Source organism: Somniosus microcephalus, chromosome 11 (genome assembly GCF_052327205.1).
Source record: "Somniosus microcephalus isolate GS21.2 chromosome 11, FLI_Smic_1.0, whole genome shotgun sequence".
Lineage (NCBI taxonomy): Eukaryota > Metazoa > Chordata > Chondrichthyes > Squaliformes > Somniosidae > Somniosus > Somniosus microcephalus.
The window spans coordinates 77,977,983-77,990,454 of NC_140997.1; positions in this window are offsets into that span (position 1 = coordinate 77,977,983).

Here is a 12,472-nt window from a genome sequence, read left to right on the forward strand (position 1 = left end):
TCCTGTTCCGAACTGTGACTGCATGTTCCTGTTCAGAACTGTGACTGCATGTTCCTGTTCAGAACTGTGACTGTATGTTCCTGTTCAGAACTGTGACTGCATGTTCCTGTTCAGAACTGTGACTGCATGTTCCTGTTCAGAACTGTGACTGCATGTTCCTGTTCCGAACTGTGACTGCATGTTCCTGTTCAGAACTGTGACTGCATGTTCCTGTTCAGAACTGTGACTGTACGTTCCTGTTCAGAACTGTGACTGCATGTTCCTGTTCAGAACTGTGACTGCATGTTCCTGTTCCGAACTGTGACTGCATGTTCCTGTTCAGAACTGTGACTGCATGTTCCTGTTCAGAACTGTGACTGTATGTTCCTGTTCAGAACTGTGACTGCATGTTCCTGTTCAGAACTGTGTCTGCATGTTCCTGTTCAGAACTGTGTCAGCATGTTCCTGTTCAGAACTGTGACTGCATGTTCCTGTTCAGGACTGTGACTGTATGTTCCTGTTCAGAACTGTGACTGCATGTTCCTGTTCAGAACTGTGACTGTATGTTCCTGTTCAGAACTGTGACTGCATGTTCCTGTTCAGAACTGTGTCTGCATGTTCCTGTTCAGAACTGTGTCTGCATGTTCCTGTTCAGAACTGTGTCAGCATGTTCCTGTTCAGAACTGTGACTGCATGTTCCTGTTCAGAACTGTGACTGCATGTTCCTGTTCAGAACTGTGACTGTATGTTCCTGTTCAGAACTGTGACTGCATGTTCCTGTTCAGAACTGTGTCTGCATGTTCCTGTTCAGAACTGTGTCTGCATGTTCCTGTTCAGAACTGTGACTGCATGTTCCTGTTCAGAACTGTGACTGCATGTTCCTGTTCAGAACTGTGACTGCATGTTCCTGTTCAGAACTGTGTCTGCATGTTCCTGTTCAGAACTGTGTCTGCATGTTCCTGTTCAGAACTGTGACTGCATGTTCCTGTTCAGAACTGTGTCTGCATGTTCCTGTTCAGAACTGTGACTGCATGTTCCTGTTCAGAACTGTGTCTGCATGTTCCTGTTCAGAACTGTGACTGCATGTTCCTGTTCAGAACTGTGACTGCATGTTCCTGTTCAGAACTGTGTCTGCATGTTCCTGTTCAGAACTGTGACTGCATGTTCCTGTTCAGAACTGTGTCTGCATGTTCCTGTTCCGAACTGTGACTGCATGTTCCTGTTCAGAACTGTGTCTGCATGTTCCTGTTCAGAACTGTGACTGCATGTTCCTGTTCAGAACTGTGTCTGCATGTTCCTGTTCAGAACTGTGACTGCATGTTCCTGTTCAGAACTGTGACTGCATGTTCCTGTTCAGAACTGTGACTGCATGTTCCTGTTCAGAACTGTGACTGCATGTTCCTGTTCAGAACTGTGTCAGCATGTTCCTGTTCAGAACTGTGACTGCATGTTCCTGTTCAGAATTGTGACTGCATGTTCCTGTTCAGAACTGTGTCTGCATGTTCCTGTTCAGAACTGTGTCTGCATGTTCCTGTTCAGAACTGTGACTGCATGTTCCTGTTCAGAACTGTGTCTGCATGTTCCTGTTCAGAACTGTGTCTGCATGTTCCTGTTCAGAACTGTGTCTGCATGTTACTGTTCAGAACTGTGTCAGCATGTTCCTGTTCAGAACTGTGTCTGCATGTTCCTGTTCAGAACTGTGACTGCATGTTCCTGTTCAGAACTGTGACTGCTGGTTCCTGTTCAGAACTGTGATTGCATGTTCCTGTTCAGAACTGTGTCTGCATGTTCCTGTTCAGAACTGTGACTACATGTTCCTGTTCAGAACTATGACTGCATGTTCCTGTTCAGAACTGTGTCTGCATGTTCCTGTTCAGAACTGTGACTGCATGTTCCTGTTCAGAACTGTGACTGCATGTTCCTGTTCAGAACTGTGTCTGCATGTTCCTGTTCAGAACTGTGACTGCATGTTCCTGTTCAGAACTGTGTCTGCATGTTCCTGTTCAGAACTGTGACTGCATGTTCCTGTTCAGAACTGTGTCTGCATGTTCCTGTTCAGAACTGTGACTGCATGTTCCTGTTCAGAACTGTGTCTGCATGTTCCTGTTCCGAACTGTGTCTGCATGTTCCTGTTCCGAACTGTGTCAGCATGTTCCTGTTCAGAACTGTGGCTGCATGTTCCTGTTCAGAACTGTGTCTGCATGTTCCTGTTCAGGACTGTGACTGCATGTTCCTGTTCAGAACTGTGTCTGCATGTTCCTGTTCAGGACTGTGACTGCATGTTCCTGTTCAGAACTGTGACTGCATGTTCCTGTTCAGGACTGTGACTGCATGTTCCTGTTCAGAACTGTGACTGCATGTTCCTGTTCAGGACTGTGCCTGCATGTTCCTGTTCAGGACTGTGACTGCATGTTCCTGTTCAGAACTGTGTATGCATGTTCCTGTTCAGGACTGTGACTGCATGTTCCTGATCAGAACTGTGTCTGCATGTTCCTGTTCAGGACTGTGACTGCATGTTCCTGTTCAGAACTGTGACTGCATGTTCCTGTTCAGAACTGTGTCTGCATGTTCCTGTTCAGAACTGTGTCTGCATGTTCCTCTTCAGGATTGTGACTGCATGTTCCTGTTCAGAACTGTGTCTGCATGTTCCTGTTCAGTACCGTGACTGCATGTTCCTGTTCAGAACTGTGTCTGCATGTTCCTGTTCAGAACTGTGTCAGCATGTTCCTGTTCAGAACTGTATCTGCATGTTCCTGTTCCGAACTGTGACTGCATGTTCCTGTTCAGAACTGTGACTGCATGTTCCTGTTCAGAACTGTGTCTGCATGTTCCTGTTCAGAACTGTGTCTGCATGTTCCTGTTCAGAACTGTGACTGCATGTTGCTGTTCAGAACTGTGTCTGCATGTTCCTGTTCAGAACTGTGTCTGCATGTTCCTGTTCAGAACTGTGTCTGCATGTTCCTCTTCAGGATTGTGACTGCATGTTCCTGTTCAGAACTGTGTCTGCATGTTCCTGTTCAGAACTGTGTCTGCATGTTCCTGTTCAGAACTGTGTCAGCATGTTCCTGTTCAGAACTGTGTCTGCATGTTCCTGTTCAGAACTGTGACTGCATGTTCCTGTTCAGAACTGTGTCTGCATGTTCCTGTTCAGAACTGTGTCAGCATGTTCCTGTTCAGAACTGTATCTGCATGTTCCTGTTCCGAACTGTGACTGCATGTTCCTGTTCAGAACTGTGTCTGCATGTTCCTGTTCAGAACTGTGTCTGCATGTTCCTGTTCAATACTGTGACTGCATGTTCCTGTTCAGAACTGTGACTGCATGTTCCTGTTCAGTACTGTGACTGCATGTTCCTGTTCAGAACTGTGACTGCATGTTCCTGTTCCGAACTGTGACTGCATGTTCCTGTTCAGAACTGTGACTGCATGTTCCTGTTCAGAACTGTGACTGCATGTTCCTGTTCAGTACTGTGACTGCATGTTCCTGTTCAGAACTGTGACTGCATGTTCCTGTTCTGAACTGTGACTGCATGTTCCTGTTCAGTACTGTGACTGCATGTTCCTGTTCAGAACTGTGACTGCATGTTCCTGTTCAGTACTGTGACTGCATGTTCCTGTTCAGAACTGTGACTGCATGTTCCTGTTCCGAACTGTGACTGCATGTTCCTGTTCAGAACTGTGTCTGCATGTTCCTGTTCAGAACTGTGTCTGCATGTTCCTGTTCAGAACTGTGTCTGCATGTTCCTGTTCAGAACTGTGTCTGCATGTTCCTGTTCAGTACTGTGACTGCATGTTCCTGTTCAGAACTGTGTCTGCATGTTCCTGTTCAGTACTGTGACTGCATGTTCCTGTTCAGAACTGTGACTGCATGTTCCTGTTCAGAACTGTGACGGCATGTTCCTGTTCAGAACTGTGTCTGCATGTTCCTGTTCAGAACTGTGACTGCATGTTCCTGTTCAGAACTGTGTCTGCATGTTCCTGTTCAGAACTGTGACTGCATGTTCCTGTTCAGAACTGTGACTGCATGTTCCTGTTCAGAACTGTGACTGCATGTTCCTGTTCAGAACTGTGTCAGCATGTTCCTGTTCAGAACTGTGTCTGCATGTTCCTGTTCAGAACTGTGACTGCATGTTCCTGTTCAGAACTGTGACTGCATGTTCCTGTTCAGAACTGTGACAGCATGTTCCTGTTCAGAACTGTGACTGCATGTTCCTGTTCAGAACTGTGACTGTATGTTCCTGTTCAGAACTGTGACTGTATGTTCCTGTTCAGAACAGTGACAGCATGTTCCTGTTCAGAACTGTGACTGCATGTTCCTGTTCAGAACTGTGACTGCATGTTCCTGTTCAGAACTGTGACTGTATGTTCCTGTTCAGAACTGTGTCTGCATGTTCCTGTTCAGAACTGTGACTGCATGTTCCTGTTCAGAACTGTGACTGCAAGTTCCTGTTCAGAACTGTGACTGCATGTTCCTGTACAGAACTGTGTCTGCATGTTCCTGTTCAGAACTGTGACTGCATGTTCCTGTTCAGAACTGTGACTGCATGTTTCTGTTCAGAACTGTGTCTGCATGTTCCTGTTCAGAACTGTGACTGCAAGTTCCTGTTCAGAACTGTGACTGCATGTTCCTGTTCCGAACTGTGACTGCAAGTTCCTGTTCAGAACTGTGACTGCATGTTCCTGTACAGAACTGTGTCTGCATGTTCCTGTTCAGAACTGTGACTGCATGTTCCTGTTCAGAACTGTGACTGCATGTTTCTGTTCAGAACTGTGTCTGCATGTTCCTGTTCAGAACTGTGACTGCATGTTCCTGTTCAGAACTGTGACTGCATGTTCCTGTTCAGAACTGTGACTGCATGTTCCTGTTCAGAACTGTGACTGTATGTTCCTGTTCAGAACTGTGACTGTATGTTCCTGTTCAGAACTGTGACAGCATGTTCCTGTTCAGAACTGTGACTGCATGTTCCTGTTCAGAACTGTGACTGCATGTTCCTGTTCAGAACTGTGACTGCATGTTTCTGTTCAGAACTGTGACTGCATGTTCCTGTTCAGAACTGTGACTGCATGTTTCTGTTCAGAACTGTGTCTGCATGTTCCTGTTCAGAACTGTGACTGCATGTTCCTGTTCAGAACTGTGTCTGCATGTTCCTGTTCAGAACTGTGACTGCATGTTCCTGTTCAGAACTGTGTCTGCATGTTCCTGTTCAGAACTGTGTCTGCATGTTCCTGTTCAGAACTGTGTCTGCATCTTCCTGTTCAGAACTGTGTCTGCATGTTCCTGTTCAGAACTGTGACTGCATGTTCCTGTTCAGAACTGAGTCTGCATGTTCCTGTTCAGAACTGTGACTGCATGTTCCTGTTCAGAACTGTGTCTGCATGTTCCTGTTCAGAACTGTGTCAGCATGTTCCTGTTCAGAACTGTGTCTGCATGTTCCTGTTCAGAACTGTGTCTGCATGTTCCTGTTCAGAACTGTGTCTGCATGTTCCTGTTCAGAACTGTGTCTGCATGTTCCTGTTCAGAACTGTGACTGCATGTTCCTGTTCAGAACTGTGTCTGCATGTTCCTGTTCAGAACTGTGTCAGCATGTTCCTGTTCAGAACTGTGTCTGCATGTTCCTGTTCAGAACTGTGTCTGCATGTTCCTGTGCAGAACTGTGATTGCATGTTACTGTTCAGAACTGTGTCAGCATGTTCCTGTTCAGAACTGTGACTGCATGTTCCTGTTCAGAACTGTGTCTGCATGTTCCTGTTCAGAACTGTGACTGCATGTTCCTGTTCAGAACTGTGTCTGCATGTTCCTGTTCAGAACTGTGTCTGCATGTTCCTGTTCAGAACTGTGACTGCATGTTCCTGTTCAGAACTGTGACTGCATGTTCCTGTTCAGAACTGTGACTGCATGTTCCTGTTCAGAACTGTGACTGCATGTTCCTGTTCAGAACTGTGACTGCATGTTCCTGTTCAGAACTGTGTCTGCATGTTCCTGTTCAGAACTGTGACTGCATGTTCCTGTTCAGAACTGTGACTGCATGTTCCTGTTCAGAACTGTGACTGCATGTTCCTGTTCAGAACTGTGTCAGCATGTTCCTGTTCAGAACTGTGACTGCATGTTCCTGTTCAGAACTGTGTCTGCATGTTCCTGTTCAGAACTGTGACTGCATGTTCCTGTTCAGAACTGTGTCTGCATGTTCCTGTTCAGAACTGTGACTGCATGTTCCTGTTCAGAACTGTGACTGCATGTTCCTGTTCAGAACTGTGTCTGCATGTTCCTGTTCAGAACTGTGACTGCATGTTCCTGTTCAGAACTGTGACTGCATGTTCCTGTTCCGAACTGTGACTACATGTTACTGTTCAGAACTGTGACTGCATGTTCCTGTTCAGAACTGTGACTGCATGTTCCTGTTCAGAACTGTGACTGCATGTTCCTGCTCCGAACTGTGACTACATGTTCCTGTTCAGAACTGTGTCTGCATGTTCCTGTTCAGAACTGTGTCAGCATGTTCCTGTTCAGAACTGTGACTGCATGTTCCTGTTCAGAACTGTGACTGCATGTTCCTGTTCAGAACTGTGTCTGCATGTTCCTGTTCAGAACTGTGTCTGCATGTTCCTGATCAGAACTGTGTCTGCATGTTCCTGTTCAGAACTGTGACTGCATGTTCCTGTTCAGAACTGTGACTGCATGTTCCTGTTCAGAACTGTGACTGCATGTTCCTGTTCAGAACTGTGTCTGCAAGTTCCTGTTCAGAACTGTGACTGCATGTTCCTGTTCAGAACTGTGTCAGCATGTTCCTGTTCAGAACTGTGACGGCATGTTCCTGTTCAGAACTGTGACTGCATGTTCCTGTTCAGAACTGTGTCTGCATGTTCCTGTTCAGAACTGTGTCTGCATGTTCCTGTTCAGAACTGTGTCTGCATGTTCCTGTTCATAACTGTGACTGCATGTTCCTGTTCAGAACTGTGTCTGCATGTTCCTGTTCAGAACTGTGTCTGCATGTTCCTGTTCAGAACTGTGTCTGCATGTTCCTGTTCAGAACTGTGACTGCATGTTCCTGTTCAGAACTGTGACTGCATGTTCCTGTGCAGAACTGTGTCTGCATGTTCCTGTTCAGAACTGTGACTGCATGTTCCTGTTCAGAACTGTGACTGCAAGTTCCTGTTCAGAACTGAGTCTGCATGTTCCTGTTCAGAACTGTGTCTGCATGTTCCTGTTCAGATCTGTGTCAGCATGTTCCTGTTCAGAACTGTGTCTGCATGTTCCTGTTCAGAACTGTGTCAGCATGTTCCTGCTCAGAACTGTGTCTGCATGTTCCTGTTCAGAACTGTGACTGCATGTTCCTGTTCAGAACTGTGACTGCATGTTCCTGTTCAGAACTGTGTCTGCATGTTCCTGTTCAGAACTGTGTCTGCATGTTCCTGTTCAGAACTGTGACTGCATGTTCCTGTTCAGAACTGTGTCTGCATCTTCCTGTTCAGAACTGTGACTGCATGTTCCTGTTCAGAACTGTGTCTGCATGTTCCTGTTCAGAACTGTGACTGCATGTTCCTGTTCAGAACTGTGTCAGCATGTTCCTGTTCAGAACTGTGACTGCATCTTCCTGTTCAGAACTGTGACTGCATGTTCCTGTTCAGAACTGTGTCTGCATGTTCCTGTTCAGAACTGTGACTGCATGTTCCTGTTCAGAACTGTGTCAGCATGTTCCTGTTCAGAACTGTGACTGCATGTTCCTGTTCAGAACTGTGACTGCATGTTCCTGTTCAGAACTGTGTCTGCATGTTCCTGTTCAGAACTGTGACTGCATGTTCCTGTTCAGAACTGTGTCTGCATGTTCCTGTTCAGAACTGTGACTGCATGTTCCTGTTCAGAACTGTGACTGCATGTTCCTGTTCAGAACTGTGTCTGCATGTTCCTGTTCAGAACTGTGTCTGCATGTTCCTGTTCAGAACTGTGTCAGCATGTTCCTGTTCAGAACTGTGTCTGCATGTTCCTGTTCAGAACTGTGTCTGCATGTTCCTGTTCAGAACTGTGACTGCATGTTCCTGTTCAGAACTGTGACTGCATGTTCCTGTTCAGAACTGTGTCTGCATGTTCCTGTTCAGAAATGTGTCAGCATGTTCCTGTTCAGAACTGTGTCTGCATGTTCCTGTTCAGAACTGTGACTGCATGTTCCTGATCAGAACTGTGTCTGCATGTTCCTGTTCAGAACTGTGACTGCATGTTCCTGTTCAGAACTGTGACTGTATGTTCCTGTTCAGAACTGTGTCTGCATGTTCCTGTTCAGAACTGTGTCAGCATGTTCCTGTTCAGAACTGTGACTGCATGTTCCTGTTCAGAACTGTGTCTGCATGTTCCTGTTCAGAACTGTGACTGTATGTTCCTGTTCAGAACTGTGTCTGCATGTTCCTGTTCAGAACTGTGTCAGCATGTTCCTGTTCAGAACTGTGTCTGCATGTTCCTGTTCAGAACTGTGTCAGCATGTTCCTGTTCTGAACTGTGACTGCATGTTCCTGTTCAGAACTGTGACTGCATGTTCCTGTTCAGAACTGTGTCTGCATGTTCCTGTTCAGAACTGTGACTGCATGTTCCTGTTCAGAACTGTGTCTGCATGTTCCTGTTCAGAACTGTGTCTGCATGTTCCTGTTCAGAACTGTGTCTGCATGTTCCTGTTCAGAACTGTGTCAGCATGTTCCTGTTCTGAAATTTGACTGCATGTTCCTGTTCAGAACTGTGACTGTATGTTCCTGTTCAGAACTGTGTCTGCATGTTCCTGTTCAGAACTGTGTCAGCATGTTCCTGTTCTGAACTGTGACTGCATGTTCCTGTTCAGAACTGTGTCTGCATGTTCCTGTTCAGAACTGTGTCAGCATGTTCCTGTTCTGAACTGTGACTGCATGTTCCTGTTCAGAACTGTGACTGCATGTTCCTGTTCAGAACTGTGTCTGCATGTTCCTGTTCAGAACTGTGTCAGCATGTTCCTGTTCTGAACTGTGACTGCATGTTCCTGTTCAGAACTGTGTCTGCATGTTCCTGTTCAGAACTGTGTCAGCATGTTCCTGTTCTGAACTGTGACTGCATGTTCCTGTTCTGAACTGTGACTGCATGTTCCTGTTCAGAACTGTGACTGCATGTTCCTGTTCAGAACTGTGTCTGCATGTTCCTGTTCAGAACTGTGTCTGCATGTTCCTGTTCAGAACTGTGTCAGCATGTTCCTGTTCTGAACTGTGACTGCATGTTCCTGTTCAGAACTGTGACTGCATGTTCCTGTTCAGAACTGTGTCTGCATGTTCCTGTTCAGAATTGTGTCAGCATGTTCCTGTTCTGAACTGTGACTGCATGTTCCTGTCCAGAACTGTGTCTGCATGTTCCTGTTCAGAACTGTGTCAGCATGTTCCTGTTCTGAACTGTGACTGCATGTTCCTGTTCAGAACTGTGACTGCATGTTCCTGTTCAGAACTGTGTCTGCATGTTCCTGTTCAGAACTGTGTCAGCATGTTCCTGTTCTGAACTGTGACTGCATGTTCCTGTTCAGAACTGTGTCTGCATGTTCCTGTTCAGAACTGTGTCAGCATGTTCCTGTTCTGAACTGTGACTGCATGTTCCTGTTCAGAACTGTGTCTGCATGTTCCTGTTCAGAACTGTGTCTGCATGTTCCTGTTCAGAACTGTGTCTGCATGTTCCTGTTCAGAACTGTGTCTGCATGTTCCTGTTCAGAACTGTGTCTGCATGTTCCTGTTCAGAACTGTGTCTGCATGTTCCTGTTCAGAACTGTGACTGCATGTTCCAGTTCAGAACTGTGTCTGCATGTTCCTGTTCAGAACTGTGTCTGCATGTTCCTGTTCAGAACTGTGTCTGCATGTTCCTGTTCAGGACTGTGACTGCATGTTCCTGTTCAGAACTGTGTCTGCATGTTCCTGTTCAGAACTGTGTCTGCATGTTCCTGTTCAGGACTGTGACTGCATGTTCCTGTTCAGAACTGTGTCTGCATGTTCCTGTTCAGAACTGTGTCTGCATGTTCCTGTTCAGAACTGTGTCTGCATGTTCCTGTTCAGAACTGTGTCTGCATGTTCCTGTTCAGAACTGTGACTGCATGTTCCTGTTCAGAACTGTGTCTGCATGTTCCTGTTCAGAACTGTGTCTGCATGTTCCTGTTCAGGACTGTGACTGCATGTTCCTGTTCAGAACTGTGTCAGCATGTTCCTGTTCAGGACTGTGACTGCATGTTCCTGTTCAGAACTGTGTCTGCATGTTCCTGTTCAGAACTGTGTCTGCATGTTCCTGTTCAGAACTGTGACTGCATGTTCCTGTTCAGAACTGTGTCTGCATGTTCCTGTTCAGAACTGTGTCTGCATGTTCCTGTTCAGAACTGTGTCTGCATGTTCCTGTTCAGAACTGTGTCTGCATGTTCCTGTTCAGAACTGTGACTGCATGTTCCTGTTCAGAACTGTGACTGCATGTTCCTGTTCAGAACTGTGTCTGCATGTTCCTGTTCAGAACTGTGTCTGCATGTTCCTGTTCAGAACTGTGTCTGCATGTTCCTGTTCAGAACTGTGATTGCATGTTCCTGTTCAGAACTGTGACTGCATGTTCCTGTTCAGAACTGTGTCTGCATGTTCCTGTTCAGAACTGTGTCTGCATGTTCCTGTTCAGAACTGTGATTGCATGTTCCTGTTCAGAACTGTGTCTGCATGTTCCTGTTCAGAACTGTGTCTGCATGTTCCTGTTCAGAACTGTGATTGCATGTTCCTGTTCAGAACTGTGACTGCATGTTCCTGTTCAGAACTGTGACTGCATGTTCCTGTTCAGAACTGTGTCAGCATGTTCCTGTTCAGAACTGTGTCTGCATGTTCCTGTTCAGAACTGTGACTGCATGTTCCTGTTCAGAACTGTGTCTGCATGTTCCTGTTCAGAACAGTGACTGCATGTTCCTGTTCAGAACTGTGTCAGCATGTTCCTGTTCAGTACTGTGACTGCATGTTCCTGTTCAGAACTGTGTCTGCATGTTCCTGTTCAGAACTGTGACTGTATGTTCCTGTTCAGAACTGTGTCTGCATGTTCCTGTTCAGAAATGTGTCAGCATGTTACTGTTCAGAACTGTGTCTGCATGTTCCTGTTCAGAACTGTGACTGCATGTTCCTGTTCAGAACTGTGTCTGCATGTTCCTGTTCAGAACTGTGTCTGCATGTTCCTGTTCAGAACTGTGACTGCATGTTCCTGTTCAGAACTGTGACTGCATGTTCCTGTTCAGAACTGTGTCTGCATGTTCCTGATCAGAACTGTGACTGCATGTTCCTGTTCAGAACTGTGTCAGCAAGTTCCTGTTCAGAACTGTGTCAGCAAGTTCCTGTTCAGAACTGTGACTGCATGTTCCTGTTCAGAACTGTGACTGCATGTTCCTGTTCAGAACTGTGTCTGCATGTTCCTGTTCAGAACTGTGTCTGCATGTTCCTGTTCAGAACTGTGTCTGCATGTTCCTGTTCAGAACTGTGTCTGCATGTTCCTGTTCAGAACTGTGTCTGCATGTTCCTGTTCAGAACTGTGTCTGCATGTTCCTGTTCAGAACTGTGACTGCATGTTCCTGTTCAGAACTGTGTCTGCATGTTCCTGTTCAGAACTGTGTCTGCATGTTCCTGTTCAGAACTGTGACTGCATGTTCCTGTTCAGAACTGTGTCTGCATGTTCCTGTTCAGAACTGTGACTGCATGTTCCTGTTCAGAACTGTGACTGCATGTTCCTGTTCAGAACTGTGACTGCATGTTCCTGTTCAGAACTGTGTCTGCATGTTCCTGTTCTGAACTGTGACTGCATGTTCCTGTTCAGAACTGTGACTGCATGTTCCTGATCAGAACTGTGTCTGCATGTTCCTGTTCAGAACTGTGACTGCATGTTCCTGTTCAGAACTGTGACTGCATGTTCCTGTTCAGAACTGTGACTGCATGTTCCTGTTCAGAACTGTGTCTGCATGTTCCTGTTCAGAACTGTGTCAGCATGTTCCTGTTCAGAACTGTGACTGCATGTTCCTGTTCAGAACTGTGACTGCATGTTCCTGTTCAGAACTGTGTCTGCATGTTCCTGTTCAGAACTGTGTCTGCATGTTCCTGTTCAGAACTGTGTCTGCATGTTCCTGTTCAGAACTGTGACTGCATGTTTCTGTTCAGAACTGTGACTGCATGTTCCTGTTCAGAACTGTGTCTGCATGTTCCTGTTCAGAACTGTGTCTGCATGTTCCTGTTCAGAACTGTGTCTGCATGTTCCTGTTCAGAACTGTGTCTGCATGTTCCTGTTCAGAACTGTGTCTGCATGTTCCTGTTCAGAACTGTGTCTGCATGTTCCTGTTCAGAACTGTGACTGCATGTTCCTGTTCAGAACTGTGTCTGCATGTTCCTGTTCAGAACTGTGTCTGCATGTTCCTGTTCAGAACTGTGACTGCATGTTCCTGTTCAGAACTGTGTCTGCATGTTCCTGTTCAGAACTGTGACTGCATGTTCCTGTTCAGAACTGTGA